Source organism: Octopus bimaculoides, chromosome 10 (assembly GCF_046866305.1).
Source record: "Octopus bimaculoides isolate indiv1 chromosome 10, ASM4686630v1, whole genome shotgun sequence".
Taxonomy (NCBI): Eukaryota; Metazoa; Mollusca; class Cephalopoda; order Octopoda; family Octopodidae; genus Octopus; species Octopus bimaculoides.
The window spans coordinates 48716525-48725894 of record NC_142937.1 but is presented as its reverse complement, the minus strand read 5'-3'; the positions used below and the strand labels follow the sequence as shown (position 1 = coordinate 48725894).

Below are 9370 nucleotides of genomic sequence, written 5' to 3'. Positions count from 1 at the left end.
CATTAATCTATTGACATTGCCAAACTCAAATGCAGAAGTTGAATGCTTGTTTAATAGTATGGGTGTAATCAAATCAAAATTGAAAAACAAAATGCATCTTCTTATGCTTAGATCAATACTGTCTATAAAATATGGCCTCAAAAGATATGGCAAATGTTGCAAAAACGTTGATATTCCAAAACATATAATTAACAAAATTGGGACCTTGAATGTATTCAGAAGTCAAGACCTAGGCACTGCAGCTGAAAGTGATCAAATCAGTGAAATTCAAGAAATTATTTCTCAATGCTGAATGTAATTAAAGAATGTAAATAAAAACTAAGCTTTTTGATATAATTAGTCTTTAGCATTTTTTGTCATATTTAGCATTTTGTTGTTTTTTTTTGGTATTTTTCTATTGAAATTTAGCATAAAATTCTGATTTTAAGTTGGCAACACTGAAGCATACAACTAACTAGTTCAGAAAAGTAGAAGCTACTGTAAAGTTAGAGACGGTAAAGAGCAAGCCTGTGAGCTAGAGATTGTATCATTGCCAATCAATTAAATGGTAGCTTTTTGGTTACAGTCTAAGAGAAGTGTGAGTGTAGCAGCAGTGCTGTGGAAGCAGTACTTCAGTGTAAATTACACTTGAGTTTTACAAAGTCAGCAGCCGTTTAGAGGTAAAGTACTCTAAAGAGGAAATCAAGTTTTCATTATGTAGTTTTAGCAATAATAGGCCAAAGACTGAGAACTGAAACATTTGTAATGACTTTGAGGGTTTTACTTTTGTGTAGTTCATATGGAGATGATGTAATCTACTAGACTTTTCTCTAGTAATTATGTCTTCATGCTGATAAAAGAAACAAAGTTGTAATGCACCCATTTAAGGATGTTACCAATGTCTTCATTCAGGGAGATAGAGCAGGTCTGACAAGACATGTTTAGGTTGTGAGATGAGTGAATGATCCCTGTGTATGAAAGAGGAATTGTAACATTACCTGTCCAGAAAGGTGTGTCATTAGAATTAATACCAACTACAGGACATAACTTTAACTATACATACACTAGAGTTGAGAAAGTTACAAGCCTACTCACATACACAATGGCTAGAGGTGGACTTGAACTAAGCACTATGTACTAAATATGCTTGTACCTTAACCTCAAATCATTTTGCTTCTGAATGTGCCATAGAATAGAAGTCTTATTTAAACTTGATAGGGTAACATTTTAAAGTTCATTTTAAAGTTCATTAAAACATGATAGAGTAACTTATTAAAGTTCATCAAAAAAATAAAGTTCATTAAGTCAATTACAGCAGATGTATACATCAACCAATGGGATGAAATGATGAATGAACTTGCAACTAAACAACCAAGATTGGTCAATAGAGAGAGGCCAATTCTCTTACAAGACAATGCTCAATCACATGTTGCACAAAGAATGCTACTCAGGTTACAGGAACTGAACTTGGAAGTACTCTGTCATCCACTATATTCACAAGACCTTCCACCAACTAACTATCATGTTTTTATGGCATTAGACACCTTTTGCAAGAAAAAAACTTCAAGCGTGAAGAAGATGCAAAAACAGTCTTTCATGATATCATCACCTCTTGCTCTCCAGATTTCTTCGAATAAAATGACAAAATTTTGTTGATAATTTAGGTGCATACTGCACTGCATTTTGTTGATGTAAAGTAAAATAAACTTTCAGTTTCAAAATCGATCGTTTCATTCTTAATGAACTAATATATATACATATTTTTTTTTTTTTTTTTACTTGTTTCAATCATGACTGTAGTAAGAATTGCTGGATTGCATAAAAATTAATTCAAATGCTTATGTATTATGAGAAAATTATAACGGACAAAATAATTAAGTAAGTAGAATCTACAACTATCGAAATAAAATTCTATATATCTCGAATAATATCAATCCAAACTCATGTATGTCTAAGACAATCTTTCACTATTTTAATAACATACAATAATAATTATATGTATATAATTAAGTATCAGGGTCTTAGTTAATCTATAAACTGCAATAAAATGTGTAAAAAGATATAAATGATAATTATATTTTTAATATATAATAACTTTTCTATTTATTTAAAGTTATTGATATTAGAAAGCTGGGAAAGACTTCCGCCTGTCCCCGCCCATTTTCTCTCAAATTTGTTTATTTTAAAAAATTTTTTGCCAAAAACCCCTTTTTTCAGATACGGAGGTTACAGAAAATTGCCATAAATCGGTATCGTGAAATACACCCTACTTTCCCCACCAAATTCTTAAATTTTGACTTTTTTCCCCAACACTAACCCTAAAACCCTAACCTTAACCCCAACTGTAACTACAAAAATGTTTTGAAATTTTTGTCAGAATCGTAATGTCCGTATTTTCCGCATATTTAGGGGAAAAAATTCTTTAAAAAAAATTTTAGAAAAATTTTGGGAAATTTTTGCAGAAACATAATTTCCATATTTTTCTGCATATTTTGAAAAAAAAAATTCTGTAAAAAGTTTAAAAAATGAAAGAAATGAGATTAGTGGGTAATGGTCATCAATGCTTTGAAACTGACCTATTTTCCATTACATTTCAGACAGATTCAGTGCTGAGTTGGTGAAGCAGAAATATCATTATAACAAATATTTTGCTCAATACCACAAACTTGCTTATCCTTAGCCACTTGAACTTGTCACTTAGTGGCTGACAATATGTGCATCTCTGATCATGAGCAGGAGTAGTGGGGGAACATCATAGCCATGAGTTGAGAGAGATTCTTTGGGGTTTGAATAAATGTAACATAAGCAAAATTTGAAGGAAATATTTACCATTTTTCATACTTTCTAGGAGTAAGCAAATAGGAAATAACAGTTGCTACCAAGGACAGAAATCATGTTGCACAATGTAATCAAAGGAACAAAGATTTTTCAAGAAAGAAGTTGCAGAGAGGAGCAATACTGATGCACTTTAAGTTGATAAGAAAGCAAATCTTAAGTAAGCTATGGATAATCAGTCAGAAAAAAAGAACATGGTTCATGTTAGATTATTGAATCTGGACAGCACTGAGCCTTGCTAATGGAATATCAATAACTAATCAGAAAACCAGCTATATTCTACTTATTTGCAAGAAGCTGTTTTCTAGAAAAGAATGTGTACCACTCTCATACTGAATTTTCCAAAATGTTCAATTAATTGAGCTTACTGGAATTATCTCTCTTCCTAGCTTTTTTTTATGAATAATCTCAGTTAATCAAAGTTCTTTTTAACTCATAATACATATGTGGGACCTTACCATAATCATATGAAAGTATCTAGTTATATTTGAATCTTATGATTCTCAACAACAGTTAAGTCAATTATTTTATGTGATGTATATAAGGTAGATCTTTTATCATTTCTCTTTTATTTATTTCAGTCATTGGACTTTGCTGAGGCACCACCTTGAAGGGTTTAGTCAAACAGATTGACCCCTAGTACTTACTTTTCAAGCCTAGTACTTATTCTACCAGTCTCTTTTGTAAAAAAAAAAAACCATGACCAGTTGTCAAACAGCGGTGTGGAACAAACACAACACAAAGACACAGGCACGCACGCATGCACGCGCACACACACACACACACACATGCAGAGGCTTCTTTCAGTTTATCATCTACGAGGTCCACTCACAAGCTTTGGTCAGCCCAGGGTTATAATAGAAGCCACTTGCCCTTAGTACCACTGAGTGAAACTGAATCCAAAACCCACATGGTCTGAAACAAATTTACTACCACACAGCCACACCCAAACACTTTTTATCATAACTATTTTTTCAATAACTACAAAAAAAATTTTTTAACCGTGCTTAACAATTCAGGTACGTTTGAAAAGAACTCTCAAACTTTTTGTTTATGATATGTCATAAACCTTTGCAGAAAGCAAGTATATTCACATAAAACTGGACAAACTAGGCTGTTGAATTACTTTGCTAAGTTACATAAATGTAACTAAATTTGAATAACAAGAACAAAATATTTGCTGTGTTCAAGCCTCAACATAACCTGATAGTGAATATGTCAGAGGTGAAGAAAGAGACAGTGAGAGAGGATGTGTTCATTATTCTCCTTTACACTCGCTCTCTCTCTCTCTCACTCTCACACACACACACACACACACACACACACACACACACGCGCATGCATGCATTCACAAGTATATTTCCCAAAGAGATATTCTTAAAACTTAAATTTTAAAAAAGGTAGTATCTACAAGTTTGATGGATTGTAATGAATTAAAAACTGGAACAAAAAAAATTTTAAAAGACAAAAACAATATTGTAGAAAGAAATACCTTTAGTATTTCTAGTTAAAGAATGTTGTTTGTGTCACTAAAAAGAAAGACCAAAATAAAATTGAGGTCAGGCAAGTAATGTTATTTGATAGACTAATCCACCTTTGGTTTCTCGGTTAAGTCTGTCACATCCAAGTATGACAAGCAACATTTCTATCATATAACTCACATTTTCACAAAAGCATATCAGAAAAAGGAAATTATTTTGTTACTTAATATCTCTTGTCTATAATTTTATTTTTATGAGCTAAGTATTCAAACTTTATTGCTCTTCTAGCTAGCCACTAAAAAACTGTTATTAAACACACAAAAAAAATATATTTTAGCCAAAGGGTTCTATATCCTTGACTCAAATGCATAAAATTAAAGCAAAAATAATTGAGGGCACCATACTATACAGAGTTTTTATGTGGTTGTTCAGCCAGCTACAAAATAGCAGCCAAATCTCTTTCAAAAATACATCCTATTTTCTTAATATTTACACATTAGACAGTGTAAACACAGATACACTTAAAAAAACATGATGGTCAAGCTTGGCATGCCTTTGATCACAGATCTACAGTATAATAATAATAATAATAATAATAATAATAATAATAATAATAATAATAATAATAATAATTATAATGACATCGAAAAATACCTTAGGAATGAGAACCCAGGTTTGAAATTTCCCCAAGACACCTGAAGAAGGCTGGAGGGTATATCAGCCGAAACGCTGTGTTAACAACAAACAAGATGAGGACAAATATCCATTGAATGTAAATAATGTAAATAACGTACATAATTCCTCATCTCTTGAATATAGAAGGGATTAACTAGTTCTAAATAACTAATGTAGAGTTGCATTGATATGAAGCTGCTAATTTTCAGCATTTGAACTTTAATATCAGGCAGTGAGCTAAATGAACATAAAGTTGATATCTTTCTACTAGGACTTCATTCTTTTTACATTTCTATTCTTTTACTTGATTTAGTCATAAGATTGCAACTATGCAGCACCCCACCCTGAAAGGTTTTAGTCAATCACATTGATCACAGTACATTTTTCTAAGTCTGGTATTTATCTCATTGATAAGTCGAGCTGCTGAGTTACAGGGCATAATTACATGCCAATATTTTTTTTACCCAAGCAGTGTCAACAAAATCAGACATGTAAACAGAAACATAAATATACATGTAGGCAAGCACACAAACACACACACACACACACACTCAATAGGCTTCTGCACAGTTTCTGTCTTTCAATTTCATTCACAAGGAATTGGTTAGCTCAAAGCTATATAGCAGAGGACACTTACCCAAGATGCCATGCAGTGGGACTATATTTAAAACTCTGTGGTTACAAAACAAACTTCTTTACCACACAACAATGTCTGCACCTATGATCAAGATACTTTAACACTTACTACCTCTATCTACCTAGTTAGAAAAGGTTACACAATGCAGATATAGCTTTCCATAGAAGACAACAGGAACACAAAATTATTAACAAGTATTACATTAACTTACAGTCATAAATCCAAGTCCTTCAATGGCCTGATGTTGGCATTAAGAAAACACCTCAATATACCCATCTGCTTTCTCTAAAAGATCTTAAAACCATTAAGATCACAGAAAATTCAATTTCAATAACTAAACAGCAATAATTTTAGAATCTGAATCATTGACAAAACTGTTTCCCAATTCTTCTTTTCTTTAATTTTGCTTTTTAAACATATGACTTACTGAGTACTTGTGTTTAGCACACCCAGCAAGGTTATAAACCTAGACACCTTATGATTTGCAATTAACAGAGATTGCAGGGTTGAGGAGGGATTAAAAGGACCAAAGTGCTATAGATCCCACCCCAAACTTTCTATAAATTCTAATAGTCACGTACAGTAGAGAAATATTTTGTAAGGTGACTAGACTTAGGACACTGCATGGATTAGAGAATGATATATGGGCAATAGTGACTGACATCTACATGGAAGAAAATATTCAGTGATTAGCAATGTTTAAATATGCTATAGAAGTCATCCATGCTGGTCTATGGTGGAGTTAGATGATGGAAGTGAAATATGCTGTTTCCTCTCTCTACCTTTTCTACTGTTATTATAATGAAAACTGATCTTCAAAGGTGGCTGAGCTTATGCCATCTCCTTTCATGCATTCCCACCTCACTCATCTGTCCTTCTATCATCACTCTTCTTGAGTCCAACAACTACTACCTCTAAGAGCCCCACACTAATCATTATTGCCCAGTACATTGACAATCTGGAATTCCTTCTATGCTCACATCTTTCCTATAAATATCTACTTATTAAGAAAGAACATTAATAACATCAATCTCACTGGTCTAGGAAGGCTTATAAAAATCATAAGCACTGCTCCTTTCTTCCAGACTCAGCTAAGGGAAAACAGAAAAAACATTCACAAAAAGTAAGTAGATAATTGATAAACTCATGTCACTGCATGTTGTTAGCCTACCCTCACATATCAAATATTTTATTTCTTATACCTTCACAACACATTCTCTATAGATGTAAGGTCTCCTTGTACACAGTCATTCCACAAGATAATAAGCTCTCTTAACCTCTACTCTTCTCTTGCACACTTAACTGCCATCTCCCTTCCTAACTGATCTCAAGTCTTATACTCAAACTGTTTCTTAACAACAAACTATAGGTAATCAATCACCAGTATAATCACCATATAAGCAGGTATGTGATAATGTGTTTATATAGTCTTTACTTGTTTCAGTCATTTTAGTCGAGCAAATCGACCCCAAGACTTATTCTTTGTAAGCCTAGTACTTATTCTATTGGTCTCTTTTGCTGAACCACTAAGTTACGGGGATGTAAACACACCAGCATCGGTGGAAAATATATATATATATACATATTTTCAGTTTCCGTCTACCAAATCCACTCACAAAGCTTTGGTCAGCCTGAGGCTATAGTTGAAGACACTTGCCCAAGGTGCCACGCAGTGGGACTGAACTCGGAACCATGTGGTTGGTAAGCAAGCTACTTACCACACAGCCACTCCTGAACCTATATGTTTATATATATATATATATATATATATATATATATATATATATATATATCATCATCAGCATCATCATCGTTTAACGTCCGCTTTCCATGCTAGCATGGGTTGGACGATTTGACTGAGGACTGGTGAAACCGGATGGCTACACCAGGCTCCAATCTAATTTGGCAGAGTTTCTACAGCTGGATGCCCTTCCTAACGCCAACCACTCAGAGAGTGTAGTGGGTGCTTTTACGTGTCATTAAATTCAAATAACGATGAAAGTAAACAAAGTTTGCTTTAGAAGTGTTGAGATGTATTGAAAGATAGGGAAATAATTTTATTCTCCAGAAAATAAACAGTATTTCACTGTAAACATAAGTGTGTGTGTGTGTGTGTGTGTGTGTGTGTGTGTGTGTGTGTGTGTGTGTGTGTGTGTGTGTGTGTGTGTGTGTGTGTGTGTGTGTGTGTGTGTGTGCGCGCGCGCGTGTGTGTGTGTGTGTGTAAAAGAGTGGTGCAGGATAGTAACATATAACTTTCAGTCAGGTGGTTCATGGGCAAGGGATGGGAATGATGTGACAGAAACAGAGATTTTGTGCAAGTAGAGCAAAACGTATATGCCAGTTATAAATTGAAATATGTCAAGGGGATTAATAATCTCATTGCGAGGTGGACTTAATGTACGCATGCACTCAAACATACACACACAAATATACATGCATTAATTGTGTGTGTGTGATTTATATAGATTCATTTTTATTTCTATTCTTTCTTTGAAAATATTTGTGCAAAAAACAATTATATTTCCTAAACTATGAGTCATCACAAATAACAAATTTTTCATTTATACATAGATGGGATTTATAAATCAACACTACTCTAAGTTCTGTTTAGAACTTGTCAGCCAAGAAATCATAGCAGAGAAGAGAAACCAGGAAAGGAAACAATATCAATATGCAAGTTTAAGAAAAAAAAACAATGCTAAAGCTTATATTTTCATAGCCTTGAAATAAAATAAAAAATTAACACATTCAATATACCATTCCAGCTAATTATTACAGGGCTTACTTTTTTCTGTCACAGAACATCACTAGTTTTCTCAGATATTGCTATTATACAAAGCAGGAAATTAGATTAAAAAAATTAATTATTAATTTTTATTTCTAATGGCAACTGGTATTTATATTAGTTTATCACTTAACCCTTTCAAATCTGAATTATTTTTTATATGAAAAAAACATGTTTTCATGATCTGAAGAAGCTTATGATCTGAATTGATAATAACAGCATAATACAATCACATACAAAAATGTACACTGAAGTTAGAATTTTGTAAAATGATCATTTCAAGAATAACTTTTATAGCTTTTTACATGACATATACTACAAATATATGTAGTTTGGAATATATTCCAAACTACAAGTGATAAGGAATATGACTTCTTGCAAATCTTAATTACAGATGGTTCTGCTAATATGTTTTCAACATTCAGTTATTGTTCTGATCATGAACTTAGTGGAGGGGAAATTTGAGACTTGTGTGCTTTTGCCACAGGTATAGAAAACTGTATTATTACCCAGCTGTCAGATCTATACTCACAACATCAGATGCTTGGATGTGCATATGCAATATAGTTCTGAACTATATTTTTAATTTTTAATTTGTCAGGATAATAAAATCATGTAAAATGTCATCAAACATCAACTGAAAAAATGCCTTACTTTATTTCAAAAACTGTTTTGTAAGATTATTCAATAAATTCAGCTATGTCTAACAAAACCAAACAATTCTAAATTTTTGCAATCAAAATTGATAAATTTCACTGATTCTGGTTCATCAGCTGCTAAAACAAACCATACTATACAATTGTAAATATAACCAGAGACTACTGGTAAAATAATTTCTGTTACAGTGATAGCAGATTCAACACAATTAGTCAATGAATCTACCCCCAAGGTTCACTCAGTGCTCAGGAGTCTTGGATTAGCTACAAAGGAGACAAAGGAAGTTGCCAGAAAATTGTCGGAAGCCACTGAGAAAGCAAG

General features: G+C 32.9%; 1 protein-coding gene across 8 annotated transcripts in view; it reads right to left on the bottom strand.

The window, feature by feature from the left end:
- LOC106879475 (uncharacterized) overlaps nt 1–9370 on the bottom strand; it is a 419118-nt gene that overhangs the window by 277937 nt on the left and 131811 nt on the right. The window contains exon 1 of one of the 8 annotated variants that reach the window (XM_089358610.1): nt 5608–5719. The exons of the other annotated variants lie outside the window; for them this stretch is intronic. The gene's annotated coding sequence lies outside the window, so the exon portion shown is untranslated. Of the gene's footprint in view, nt 1–5607; nt 5720–9370 lie in introns of those variants that run through there. 8 annotated transcript variants of the gene reach the window in all.